The 14,190-nt window shown below is 46.8% G+C and overlaps 1 non-coding gene across 1 annotated transcript; it reads right to left on the bottom strand.

Moving 5' to 3' along the window:
• Positions 1 to 92: 92 nt before the first annotated feature.
• On the bottom strand, positions 93 to 199 carry LOC114677797 (U6 spliceosomal RNA). Its single transcript, XR_003729244.1, has one exon. It is a non-coding gene; the product is annotated as a U6 spliceosomal RNA (small nuclear RNA).
• Positions 200 to 14,190: the final 13,991 nt, after the last annotated feature.

The raw sequence follows: 14,190 nt of genomic DNA on the forward strand, positions 1-14,190 counted from the left end.
GTCTTGACTCCTGACCTTGTGATCCACCTGCCTCGGCCTCCCAAAATGCTGGGATTACAGGCGTGAGCCACCATGCCCGGCCTATTATTATTTTTAATATGGAAGGCTTTACAAATTCATGTGTCATCCTTGCAAAGGGGCCATGCTAATCTTCCCTGAATCATTCCAGTTTTAGTATATGTGCTGCCAAAGCAAGCACAAGTTTTTAACTTTTAACATGTGAAAGATAAAGTTATCTTCATTGTAGTGAGGCTGGTTTACTTCATCATTCCCCCCTCTGTGGATGGACAAACTCACTTGTATACCTAAATATTTCTTAGACCACAATTACATAGTTGTTCACTATCTCTGTGAGAGAACCATGAGGAAAGTGGTAAAAATTAGGGGTCCCTTCTAGCTTTCAGGGTCTTAAGAAATAGCTGCAAGTTGCAGAAGAGTCAGTCTCACTTCATTTTGATGACAATTTTCATATGTTTGGTGTCCATCGGGCTGCAGGTATGCAGGGCCCACCTGCACAAACATGGTCAAGCATTTCTCAAGGCATAATCCACCTGGGTCCAAGGCGGTCCTTTCTGATGATTTAATTTATGTGAATTAGTCACCCTGCTGGGACAGACATGCTTGGTGTGGAGTCCGGGGTTGGCATGACACACTCTACATAGGCAAAAGGGGTCTTGGAATAGAAGCAGTGGACAAAGATAGCAATTTGAGCTTCAGGTATTGAAGGAAATTGCTGGGAAAGAGGAGTCGAAACCTTACTGGGCTCAGCCCCACAGTCGTGTGACCTGTTCATTATGACAGCTAGAAAGGCCTTAGGCCATATGCAGTCTTTTTGGTTGCCACCGACATTATCTACTAACAATGTGAAGCCATGAAGCTAACTATGTTCCTATTTGTGACTCTGATTTTGTGATGCTGAACCGTGTATACATGGTTGTTATACCAATGATTTCGAAACTTCAAGAGGTGATAACTTAATCTACTTCCCTGGGTTTAAGTTATACACATTTCCTTTTTTTTTTTTTTTTTTTTGAGACGGAGTCTCGCTCTGTCGCCCAGGCTGGAGTGCAGTGGCCGGATCTCAGCTCACTGCAAGCTCCGCCTCCCGGGTTCACGCCATTCTCCGGCCTCAGCCTCCCGAGTAGCTGGGACTACAGGCGCCCGCCACCTCGCCCGGCTAGTTTTTTGTATTTCTTAATAGAGACGGGGTTTCACCGTGTTAGCCAGGATGGTTTCGATCTCCTGACCTCGTGATCCGCCCGTCTCGGCCTCCCAAAGTGCTGGGATTACAGGCTTGAGCCACCACGCCCGGCCAAGTTATACACATTTCCTAATTCTTCAGTCTATTAATAGAAGTCCACAGCTGCCAACTTGGTGGATAAGCTTTTATTAGATGTAATGACTTTTTCCTAACTTGGGATGTTGAATTTTATGAAAGTGTAACAAATGTAATTTTAAAGACCTTGAAACTTGGTGAGAACTTGAATTCTTCATATTATTAAAACCATTTGGCCAGACACGGTGGTTCACGCCTGTAATCCCAGCACTTTAGGAGGCCGAGGCGGGCAGATCACCTGAGGTCGGGAGTTCAAGACCAGCCTGACCAAAATGGAGAACCCCGTCTCTACTAAAAATACAAAAAATTTGCTGGGCATGGTGGTACATGCCTGTAATCTCAGCTACTCAGGAGGCTGAGGCAGGAGAATCGCTTGAACCCGGGAGGAAGAGGTTGCAGTGAGCCGAGATCACACCATTATACTCCAGCCTGGGCAACAAGAGCGAAACTCCATCTCAAAAAAAAAAAAAAAAAAAAATCTCTCAAAAGATACTTAAAGTAGGAACTCAAATAAATATGTGTACACCTGTGTTCATAGCAACATCATTTTACAGTAGCCAAAAGGTAGAAACAACACAAATGTTCATTGATGGATTAATGGATAAACAAAATGTAGCAAATACATACAATGGAATATTATTCAGCCTTGAAAAGGAAGGAATTCTGACACAGGCTACAACATGGATAAACCTTGAGGATACCACACAAAGTGAAATAAGCCAGTCACAAAAAGACAAATACTGAATGATTCCACTTATTTTAGGTACCTAGAGCAGTCAAATTCATAGAGATAGAAAATAGAATGGTAGGCCGGGTGCTGTGACTCACACCTGTAATCCCAGCACTTTGGGAGGTCAAGGTGGGCAGATCACAAGGTCAGAAGTTCGAGACCAGCCTGGTCAACATGGCGAAACCCTGTCTCTACTAAAAATTCAAAAACTAGCCAGGTGTGTTGGCAGATGCCTGTAATCCCAGCTACTTGGGAGGCTGAGGCAGAGAATTGCTTGAACCTGGGAGGCGGAGGTTGCAGTGAGCCGAGATCACACTACTGCCCTCCAGCCTGGGTGAATGAGACTCTGTCTCAAAAAAAAAAGAAAAAGGAAGAATGGTTATTGCTAGGGGCTGTAAAAAATTAGGAGTTAGTGTTGTGTTCTTATTTTGTTTGTTTGTTTGTTTGTTTTATTTTAGAGGCAGAGTCTCGCTCTGTTGCCCAGGCTATAGTGCAGTGGCATGATCATAGTTTACTGCAACCTCAAACTCTTGGGTTCAAGTGATCCTCTAGACTTAGCTTCCCAAATAGCTGGGACTCTAGGCACACCTGCCTAATTTTTTTATTTTTTTGGAGGGCATCTATGTTCACCACTGTACCAGCAATGCTTTTTAACTTTTTTATAGAAACGGAGTCACACTTTGTTGTCCAGGCTGGTCTTGAAGTCCTGGACTCAATAGATCCTCCTGCCTCAGCCTCCCAAAATGCTGGGATTAACAGGCATAAGCCACCATGCCTGGCCATCCATACATCTTTATATGATACCAAGTCTTGTTTTCTGGCTTCTGGTGAGATCTCACTTTCCCAACTCTAAAGCAGGAACTCCCTGAGAGCAGAGCTTGTTTCTCCCACCTCAGACTTCGGGCACCCTGAGGCTAGAGTCTGTGCCTGCCCTCTCAGACTGTGATTTGAATTCTGGGAAAGCTCAGAAAGTGCAGGAGTGGTTTACCTCTCTTTTCTGGACTGCACTGGGACTTGTTTGTCAGACTCTGCTTCACTCTGACCCAGTAGGGCCTGGGTAGTTCTCCAGCCCCTCATCTCTTTGTTGAATCAGGAAGTCCTCCCTCCATCCCAGGTCAACACCTGAAAGTTGGCCTTGAAAGTATAACCAGGAAGCTTAACTTCAAAATGCGTTTTCAAACCTTTGTTTTCCTTTCTCTGGGGTCTCAATATGTAACCTTGAAGCTTACTGTGGAAACCATTTTTTCTCCCTTCTCCTTATTCATAAAATATAGCCTTGAAATGTACTTTATTTCAGGCCAGGAGCGGTGGCTCACACCTGTAATCCTGGCACTTTGGGAGGCTAAGGTAGGTGGATTGCCTGAGCTCAGGAGTTCCAGACCAGCCTGGGCAACACGGTGAAACCCCGTCTCTACTAAAATACAAAAAATTAGTTGGGCGTGGCGGTGTGCGCCTGTAATCCCAGCTACTTGGGAGGCTGAAACAGGAGAATCTCTTGAACCCGGGAGGCGGAGGTTACAGTGAGCCAAGATCGTACCGTTGCACTCCAGCCTAGGCCGCAGAGTGAGACTTTGTCTCAAAAAAAAAAAAAAAAGAAAGAAAGAAAGAAAAAAAAAAAGAAATGTACTTTCTTCTTTCTTTTTTCCTTTTTTTCTTTGTTCTGAGACAGAGTCTTGCTGTGTCGCCCAGGCTGGAGTACAGTGGCACAATCTCGGCTCATCGCAACCTCTGCCTCCCAGGTTCAAGCGACTCTACTGCCTCAGCCTCCCAAGTAGCTGGGATTACAGGCACATGCCACCAAGCCCAGCTAATTTTTGTATTTTTAGTAGAGAAGGGATTTCACCATGTTGGCCAGGCTGGTCTCGAACTTCTGACCTCGGGTGATCTGCTTGCCTTGGCCTCCCAAAGTGCTGGGATTATAGGCATGAGCCACCACGCCTGGCAACCTTGTTATTTTTAATTGGACTCTGTAAGTGGCGACTCACTCCATCACCCAGTCTGGAATGCAGTGGTGCGATCTCGGCTCACTGCAACCTCTGCCTCCCGGGTTCAAGTGATTCTCCTGCCTCAGCCTCCTGAGTAGCTGGGCGCATACCACCATGCCCGGCTAATTTTTGTATTTTTAGTAGAGGTGGGTTTTCACCAGGCTGGTCTCAAACTCCTGATCTCATATGATCTGCCCACCTCAGTCTCCCAAAGTGCTGGGGTTACAGGCGTTAGCCACGACACCTGGCCCAGAAACTCCAAGTAAATCTCCAGGGATGACTCCTTTAGCAGCTACTGGAAGGGCTGGACCACGACCCATCTGTGATGTTGGTGCCTCCTCCACCACCTCATCACCCTGTGTAGTTCCAGAGTGGGAGGGGCTCCACAAGCACATGAATGAGTGGTACCGCGATGCTTCACATGCATAGTTCTGGCTGTGAGTGACCCTCTTGTCTTTCCAGATCTGTGTACATACATCTGCACAACCGGTGGTTTCAATGGGTGTGTTCTTTTGCTTGACATTTTTTTTTTTTTTCTTGAGACAGAGTTTCACTTTTGTTGCCCAGGCTGGAGTGCGATGGCGTGATCTCGGCTCACTGCAACCTCCATCTCCCAGGTTCACGCAATTCTCCTGCTTCAGCCTCCCCAGTAGCTGGGATTACAGGCACCCTCCACCATGCCTGGCTAATTTTTTGTGTTTTTAGTAGAAACAGGGTTTCACCATGTTGGCCAAGCTGGTCTCGAGCTCCTGACCTCAGGTGATCCACCCGCCTTGGCCTCCCAAAGTGCTGGGATTACAGGTGTGAGCCACTACACACCGCCTGCTTGACATTTTGGATAGGAGCTGCATTACTGCACACTCATCCTATCAGAGGGCAAAGCCTCCTATCACTTTTCAACTCACCCTAAAGTCCACCATAGGTATCCTCCCTGGCCCATCTCCCTTTTTCCCTGAGCAGGTATTTTCAGCTATTCTAAGCATGGTATGCAGGGCCTGAGCTTTGGCACAACAGCCCTGGAGGCACACACTACCTGTGCCAAAACACACATGCGCACAAACAGCCAAAAGGTGGGGAACAATGGCTGGGTTTGGATTTCAGCCCTGGGGCCACTGGCTCCACCTCCCGTGGTGAGGTAGGGGTGGGATGGGGGAAGGAAACAATCAGAGGGAGAGAACATTGTTTCAGGACCCAAAGGCCCCTACGCTGGCAGAAGGCCTCACAAAGAGTGGGCTACTTGGATGTGCCTGACTCCTTCCCGGCACAGACTCTGTCTCCACCTTGGGTACCCCACTTGTTGGGCTGACCAGAACTGTCTTGGAGAGGCAGTGACAGGCCAGAACAAGCAGGGACAGGATTATCCCTTACCTGGTGAGGACAAGGGCCAGCTCTGCATGCCCCGGGTCTCCATGAAGTCTAGGGCCCACAGGTGCCTCTGCAACCCCTGTTTACTGGGGGCGTGTGGGGTAAGTGAATATGTCTGCCCTACTAGGCGGAAAGTTGCTTGAGGTCAGGGCCTAGCACTTTTTTTCATTTGTATTAATTCAGTCACTCATTCAATTCACGTGTATTGAATGTTTGGCACTGAGTTGGGGTCCCCTGCCTGCTCCTGCCCACAACCTGTGGGTGGGTCAATGGATGTGTGAATGAAGAGTAACAGCACTTGTTCCCTGTTCTCTGGTCTCTCCATTCTCATTTGGCAATACACAAAACTCTGTGTGAAAAGGAGGCTGAGGAGAGAAGAGGGAAACTTGAGAATCCACTCTCCAGGTGAAGGGTGGGGAGGCCAAGAGAGATAAATCCTTATAAATGGGGGCCCTGGAGGAGGGGTTTATTGATAAGCCCTCAGAAAAATGCTCACAAAAGTAGGGAATCCTGAGGGTTGGGATACTGGGGTGTTCTAGGACAGTATAGTTACCGTTCAAGTCTGGAGTAGAAGCCAGAAATGAGCCTCATATGTCTAGTGACCACCCAAAAGAAGAAGCCACTATTAAGACAGGCTTAGGAAGATCCTAAAGTCATGAGGCTGCCAGCCCAACCTGTTCCAAAATCCTCCAAGGAACAGCCACTAAGTTGTCGGCTGGGAAGCAGAAATTAGAGCCAAGAGGCGAAAAGCATCAGCCAGGGGCCCTTACCAACTGTATCAGTCACTTTTCCCAAGGGTAGGACAGGGGTAAGAGTAGGGTCCCTGAAGCAGACTGCCTGGCTTCATCGCCCATCTGTCACTTAACTAACTGCATGAACACAGGCAGATGACTGGAGCTGTCTGTGCCTCCGTCTTCCCGTCTGTAAATGGGGGTTAAGTATAGCACCTACCTCACAGAGTTGTCGTGAGGGTCAAAAGAGTTCATGCACATGAGTGCTCAGACCAGTGCCTGGCACATAGAATGTCTGTCTATTTTACCAGTGAGGGCTTGGAGGCTCAGAGAGGTTCCTGTCTCCTGTGAAGGCCACCCAGCGGCAGACGATAGAGCCAGAATTTGAAGTGACTTCTAGTACTCTTGACTTGACATCACACAGCCTGAAGAGTCATAGGAGTGATCCCAGGCTGCTGACCTGAGGAGTGAGGTGATAACAGTGGCATGGTAGGATGTTTAGCCTCTAGGAACACTGCAGAATGGGTGCATGAGGGAAATCAGTAGGCCTGATGACCGCAAGACCAGATAGGAAATGCTTGTCATGAGCCTGGCGTGGTGAGGGGGTGCTGACAAGGGCTGAGGCGGTGGGACAGAATGGACACAGGGCCATGGGAGAAGGAGGACTGGACAACATTTGGTGGCCAGCTGGAAAAAAATAGAGGAGTTAGAGGAGGCTTTAAGGTTTTAAGCTCTAGTTACCCAAAGAATAGCAGGGTTTCTGCCAAAAACAAGTATTGGGTGGGGGATTGTATTAGTCCATTTTCACGCTGCTGATAAAATACCTGAGACTGGGTAATTATAAAGGAAAGAGGTTTAATGGACTCACAGTTCCACATGGCTGGGGAGGCCTCACAATCATGGTGGAAGGCAAGGAGAAGCAAGTCACATCCTACATGGCGGCAAGGAAGAGGGAGAATAAGGACCAAGCGAAAGGGGTTTCCCCTTATAAAACCATCAGACCTCATGAGACTTACTCACTACCATGAGAATGGTATGGGAGAAACCACCCCCATGATTCAATTATCTCCCACCAGGTTCCTCCCACAACTTGTGGGAATTATGGGAACTACAAATTCAAAATGGGATTTGGGGGGGGATTCAGCCAAACCGTATCAGGGATGTTCTTGGAAATCCAAGCAGTGAGACAAGCCCTCTTTACTGGGTGATTCTTAAATGGGGAAAGGGAGGGTGCTAGAAAAATTTCACAGAGACAGAAACCTGGACTAAAGGATACCTTTTATGTAAAGGGGCTAATAGTGGCTGGATTCCTGAAGACACTAGGACAGAAAGAGTTGCTCAAAGGCAAGCCCCAGCACAGCCCAGCTCAGCCTCCCATCATTGTTTCTGTTGCCAACCCCCTCTCCTGCTCCAGGTAGGAAACTGACTTTATCAGGGATCCCCCAATGCCTCCACAACCACTCCCTTCAGCCCCTACTCTCTAACCTCCTGTACACATACCTGACTTTTACACACACTCTCTCATTCTACCCTCACAGGGATACTGTTAGAGAACAGGGCTGGTGCTATTCTCCCCATTTTACAAGTGGGGAAACTGAGGCCTGAGAAGTTTATGAGACTTTCTCAGGATCACACAACCAATGCCAATATCAGTGACCAGATTCCAAATTCTGTGCAGGAGAATCACTTGAACCCAGGAGGTGAAGGTTGCAGTGAGCTGAGATCGTGCCACTGCACTCCAGCCTGGACAACAGAGAGACTCGGTCTCAAACAAACAAACAAAAACACTAGAATAATAATAATACCTGTCTGGCAGGGTTATGGTGAAAATTAAATATAGGGTGTGGCTCTTTATTAATTAAAGTAGTATAAGGGATGGTGTGTTCACTGCTATTTATGTCTTTATTTTTGACGGAGTCTTCATCTGTTGCCCAGGCTAGAGTGCAATGGCAGCATGATCTGGGCTAACTGTAACCTCCGCCTCCCAGGTTCAAGCAATTCTCCTGCCTCAGCCTCCCGAGTAGCTGGGATTACAGGTGCGCAACACCACACCCAGCTAATTTTTTGTATTTTTAGTAGTGACGGAATTTCGCCATGTTGTCCAGGCTGGTCTCGAACTCCTGACCTCAGGTAATCCACCCACCTCGGTCTCCCGAAGTGCTGGGATTACAGGCATCAGCCACTGTGCCCAGCCCACTGCTTTTTATCTAAAAAAGAAAAAATTAAAGTAGTGTAAGGGAATATCCTGGGACAGAGATGGGGATATTATTTAATATATAGGATGATCAGCGAGGGCTTCTTTACTAACATGAGATTTGAGCAGAGAGCTGAATGAACTCAGGGAGTGAGCTATGAAAATATCTGGGTTATAGCATTCCAGGCAGAGAACAGCTAGTGCAAAGATCCTGAGGCAGGGAACATGCTTATGTGTTCAAGGATCAACTCAGGGCTAGGCATGGTGGCTCATGCCTGTAATCCCAGTACTTTGGGAGGCCGAGGCAGGCGGATCACGAGGTCAGGAGATCGAGACCATCCTGGCTAACACGGTGAAACCCCGTCTCTACTAAAAATACAAAAAAAAAAAAAAAAAAAAAAAAAACCATTGCTGGGTGTGGTGGCAGGAGCCTGTAGTCCCAGCTACTCCGGAGGCTGAGGCAGGAGAACGGCATGAACCTGGGAGGCAGAGCTTGCAGTGAGCCCAGATCACGCCACTGTACTCCAGCCTGGGCAACAGAATGAGAATGAGAGTCCACCTCAAAAAAAACAAAAAAAAAAAAAAAAAAAAGAAAGGATCAACTCAGAGGCCAGTTTGGATGTGGCAGAATGAGGTGGGAGTATGCAGGGAATAAAATCAGATGGAAAAAAAAAAATCAGATGGGAGCCGCTGGAGGGTTTGGAACAAAGACATGACAAAATCTGACTTCCATTTTTTAAATAAAATTTTAAATTTTGAATAATTTTAGATGTATAGAAAAGTTCCAAAGATAGTATAGAAATTTCCCAAATATGACTCACCCAATTTCTCTTAGTTTTAGCATTATACCTTACCATGGTACATTTGTCAAAACTAAGAAGCCAACATTAGTACCCTGGTATAAGCTAAATTCTAGACTTTATTCAGACTTTGCCAGTTTTACCACTATTGATGTTTATCTGTTTCAGAATCCAGTTTGGGATAATACATCATACTTAGCTGGCTTCCATTTTCTTTTTTTTTTTTTTTTTTTTTTTTTTGAGACGGAGTCTCGCTCTGCCGCCCAGGCTGGAGTGCAGTGGCCGGATCTCAGCTCACTGCAAGCTCCGCCTCCCGGGTTCACGCCATTCTCCGGCCTCAGCCTCCCGAGTAGCTGGGATTACAGGCGCCCGCCACCTCGCCCGGCTAGTTTTTTGTATTTTTTAGTAGAGACGGGGTTTCACCGTGTCAGCCAGGATGGTCTCGATCTCCTGACCTCGTGATCCGCCCGTCTCGGCCTCCCAAAGTGCTGGGATTACAGGCTTGAGCCACCGCGCCCGGCCTCCATTTTCTTTCCATCAGGATCACCCTGGCTGCTGCACAATAGAAGACCAATTAAGAAGCAATTGTGGCCCAACACTTTGGGAGGCTAAGGCGAGTGGATCACCTGAGGTCAGGAGTTCGAGACCACCCTAACCAACGTGGAGAAACCCTGTCTCTACTAAAAATCCAAAATTAGCCAGGCCTGGTGGCGCATGCCTGTAATCCCAGCTATTCAGGAGGCTGAAGCAGGAGAATTGCTTGAACCCGGGAGGCAGAAGTTGTCACCGGTGAGACCAGATCGTGCCATTGCACTACAGCCTGGGCAACAAGAGCAAAACTCTGTCTCAACAACAACAACAACAACAATCACAACAACAACAACAACAAACAAGCCATTGCAGTACTCTAGGCAAAAGATAATGGAGGCTTGAACTAGGGTGTTAGAGGTCATATTGTGAAAAGTGATCAGATTCTGGATGAATTTGAAGGCAGAGGCAACGGAATTTGCAGGATGTGGATTATAGGAGAAAGAGGAGAATCAAGCATGACCCCAAGATTTGGGGCTAAACAACTAGACAGATGGACTAGCCATTGACTGGAATGGGTACAGCTGACAAAGGAAGACTATTTGGGCTGGAGATCAGGAGTTTGCAGCAGTCAGACACCCAAGTCTGGTACTACCAAATTTATTTTTAAATTAATTTATTTATTATTTATTTTAATAAGGACAGGGTCTTGTTATGTTGCTCAGGCCTGAACAACAAAACTGAAGTCTCAAACTGCTGGGCTCAGGCAATCCTCCCACCTGAGCCTCCCAAAGTGCTGGGCTTACCAGGCATGAGCCACCATGCCCAGCCAGACACACGCATCTGGATTTCAGGCAGAAAGCTTGACTGGAAATATAAATTTGGGAGTCATTAACTTACAGCTAGCATTCCCAAAACTTAGGCTGGATGAGATCATGAAAGGAGTGAGTGAAGATAGAAAAGACAAGAGGTCTGAGGATGGAGCCCTGGGGCTGAGGAAGATGTTGAGAAGATGAGGAGGATGCAAAGGAGACCGAGAAGGGATGGCCATTGCAGAGGTGAAGAAGCTAGTGAGTGATCCCAGAAACCCAGTAAACTGGCAAATGCAGTTAACAGAGCCAGTGAGATGAGGACTGAGAATTGATCATTGGATTTGGCAGTGGTGAGGGTACTGGTGACCTTTACAAGAGTGATTCTGGAATGGTGGGGTGAGAGTGGGTTCAAGACAGAATGAGAGGAGAAGTGATGAGAGCAAGGATAGACTAATATTTTTGAAGAGTTTTCAGTAAAGAAGAGCAGACAAATGTAGGGGGTTGAGGGAGGTGATTTACTTATTTATTTAAGATCTGAGAGAGGTTGATGACAATGCTCTCATAGAGGCAGGCAAACTGATGATGCAGAAGAGATGGAGAGAATTGGAGAGCCCTGAAGTTACCCAGGTGAGAGAGGATGTGAACTAGTGCCCAGGTGAAGGAATTCACTTAGGTAAGAACACAGGCAGTTCATGTACAGTAACAAGAGGGATGTCAGAGTATATGGAGACAGATGCAGGTAGGTGGTGGGGGCATGTGGAAATTCTTTCAGATTGCTTCTATTTTCTCCATGAAGTTGAGAGCAAGACCATCAACAGAGTGAGCAGAGAGGAGGAGGGGGTGGAGGTTGGAGGAGAGAGGATAATAAAATAGTTGTTGGGGTGAGTGGAGGAGTGTGCAGAACTAAGGACATCCGAGAGCATTGGTGATCAACACAAACAGTATTTGAGAGTCATGAATTTAAGTGAGACCAGCTAGTTTGGAGGGATGTTTCTTTAGCTGTTTGGGTGAAGGTTGAAGAAGTCACAGTGGCTGGGCGCTGTGGCTCACGCCTGTAATCCCAGCACTTTAGGAAGCCGAGGCAGGTGGATCACAAGGTCAGGAGATTGAGACCATCCTGGCCAACATGGTGAAACCCCGTCTCTACTAAAAATACAAAAAAAAAAAAAAAAAAATTAGCCAGATGTGGTGGAATGAGGAGCCTGTAATCCCAGCTACTTGGGAGGCTGAGGCAAGAGAATTGCTTGAACCCAGGATGCGGAGGTTGTAGTGAGCCGAGATTGCACCACTGCACTCCAGCCTGGGCAACAGAGCGAGACTGCATATCAAAAAAAAAAAAAAAAAAAAAAAGAAAGAAAAAAAGAAGAAGTCACAGCAGTGGAGTTTTGCCACATGAATATGATGGACAGAGAAGGGGCCGGGGAGTTAAGTATATATGCAAGCGACTAATTATAATGATGAGGCATGGAATCAAAGCTGAGGAAGGGGAAGGGTGGATGTAATGGGGATAGGGGATGGTGAAAAGGAGATAGAATCAACAAATAAAAGACAAGGCCGGGGCCAGGCATGGTGGCTCACGCCTGAAATCCCAGCACTTTGGGAGGCTGAGGCAGGTGGATCACCTGAGGTCAGGAGTTCGAGACCAGCCTGGCCAACATGGTGAAACTCCATCTCTACTAAAAATACAAAAAATTAGCTGGACATGGTGTCACGCGCCTATAATTCCAACTACTCAGGAGGCTGAGGCTGAGGCAGGAGAATCACTTGAACCCAGGAGACGGAGGTTGCTGTGAGCTGAGATGAAGCCATTGCACTCCAGCCTGGGCAACAGAGCCAGACCCTGTCTCTAATAATAATAATAATAATAATAATAATAATAATAATAATTAATTAAACAAGCCAGAACTTAAAAAAATTTATTGAATACCTACTACGCCAGGCATTGTTTTAGACACTGGGGATGCTGTGACGAGCAAGAAAACATCCCAGACCTCTGGAGTCTGCTTTGTAGTGGGGAGATGGTCAATAAACAAATAAATATTGGCCGGGCGCGGTGGCTCAAGCCTGTAATCCCAGCACTTTGGGAGGCCGAGACGGGCGGATCACGAGGTCAGGAGATCGAGACCATCCTGGCTAATATGGTGAAACCCTGTCTCTACTAAAAATACAAAAAACTAGCCGGGCGAGGTGGTGGGCGCCTGTAATCCCAGCTACTCGGGAGGCTGAGGCAGGAGAATGGCGTAAACCCGGGAGGCGGAGCTTGCAGTGAGCTGAGATCTGGCCACTGCACTCCAGCCTGGGCAACAAAGCGAGACTCCGTCTCAAAAAAAAAAAAAAAACAAAAAAAACCCCAAATAAATATTTAACATAATGTCAGATAATGATATCTGACAGAGAAAAGCACTGAATGTCTCAAAAAACAAAACAAAACAAAAATTAGCTGGGTGTGGTGGTGCTGCGCCTGCAATTCCAGCTATACCGGAGGCTGAGATGAGGTTGTAGTGAGCCAAGGTTGCACCACTGCACTCCAGCCTGAGCGACAGAGTGATGCTCAATCTCAAGGAAAAACAAACAAACAAACAAACAAAAACAAAAACAAAAAAAACAAGTTATAGGTGTTCATTGTTAAAAAAAAAAAAAAAAAAGGCCCAGCGTGGTGGCTCACACCTGTAATCCCAGCATTTTGGGAGGCCAAGGTGGGCGGATCACAAGGTCAGGAGATTGAGACCATCCTGGCTAACACAGTGAAACCCCGTCTCTACTAAAAATACAAAAAAAAAATTAGCTGGGTGTGGTGGCGGGCACCTGTAGTTCCAGCTACTCTGGAGGCTAAGGCAGGAGAATGGTGTGAACCCAGGAGGCGGAGCTTGCAGTTAGCCTAGATCAGCCACTGCACTCCAGCCTGGGCGACAGAGCAAGACTCCGTCTCAAAAAAAAAAAAAAAGTGTTAATGCTGAAAAGTATCAATAAGAAAAAAAAAAAAAAACCAAAAACCTCTACAATTCAATCATCCAGAGAAAAGCACTGACAATGTTGAAATACATTCTTCTTTGTTTCCGGCTCCCCCCACTCCACTTTACATATCCTTAGCTTTTTTGAACATCTTTAGACGTCAAAAAAAAAAAAGTATTTTTAACAGTCACATAGTGTTGATGTGGCATAATTTATTTGCCTACAGTAATTTTTGAATTATAGGTTGTTTGCAATTTTTTACCAAAAAAAAAAATGTGTTTAAACAAAATGAATGGTAGAGCCATGTCATTACTCAAATTCAGAGAGCTTTTCAGGGAAGAGGCGATCACAGTTGAGAGGAGGCCAGCTAGGGAGCTGTGTGGGTGTGAGTGTTATGTCCAACGAGACTGCAGGAAAAATGAGTCCAGGGGCTCTGTGCCTGTGGAGGTGGCTATGTGAAGGTGGGAAGCTGCTCTGCACGGACTAGGGACTGCTCCTTCCAATGTTTTGAATTTAAAGATGGTGAAATCTCAATCTGAAGGACTAGAGATGGACGCTAGCGTTCCTGACCTCTGCCCTGTTGCCCTCCACAAACTAGATATTATGTTTTGGGTCCTTGTCTTTTTGTGTGTGGGGGGGTGGGGGTGGGGGTAGAAGTTTTGCTCTGTCCCCCAAGCTGGAATGCAGTGGCGTGACCTCGGCTAACTGCAACCTCTGCCTCCCAGGTTCTCAAGCGATTCTCCTGCCTCAGCCTTCC

The sequence above is a fragment of the Macaca mulatta genome, chromosome 4, assembly GCF_049350105.2.
Source record: "Macaca mulatta isolate MMU2019108-1 chromosome 4, T2T-MMU8v2.0, whole genome shotgun sequence".
NCBI classification, from domain to species: domain Eukaryota; kingdom Metazoa; phylum Chordata; class Mammalia; order Primates; family Cercopithecidae; genus Macaca; species Macaca mulatta.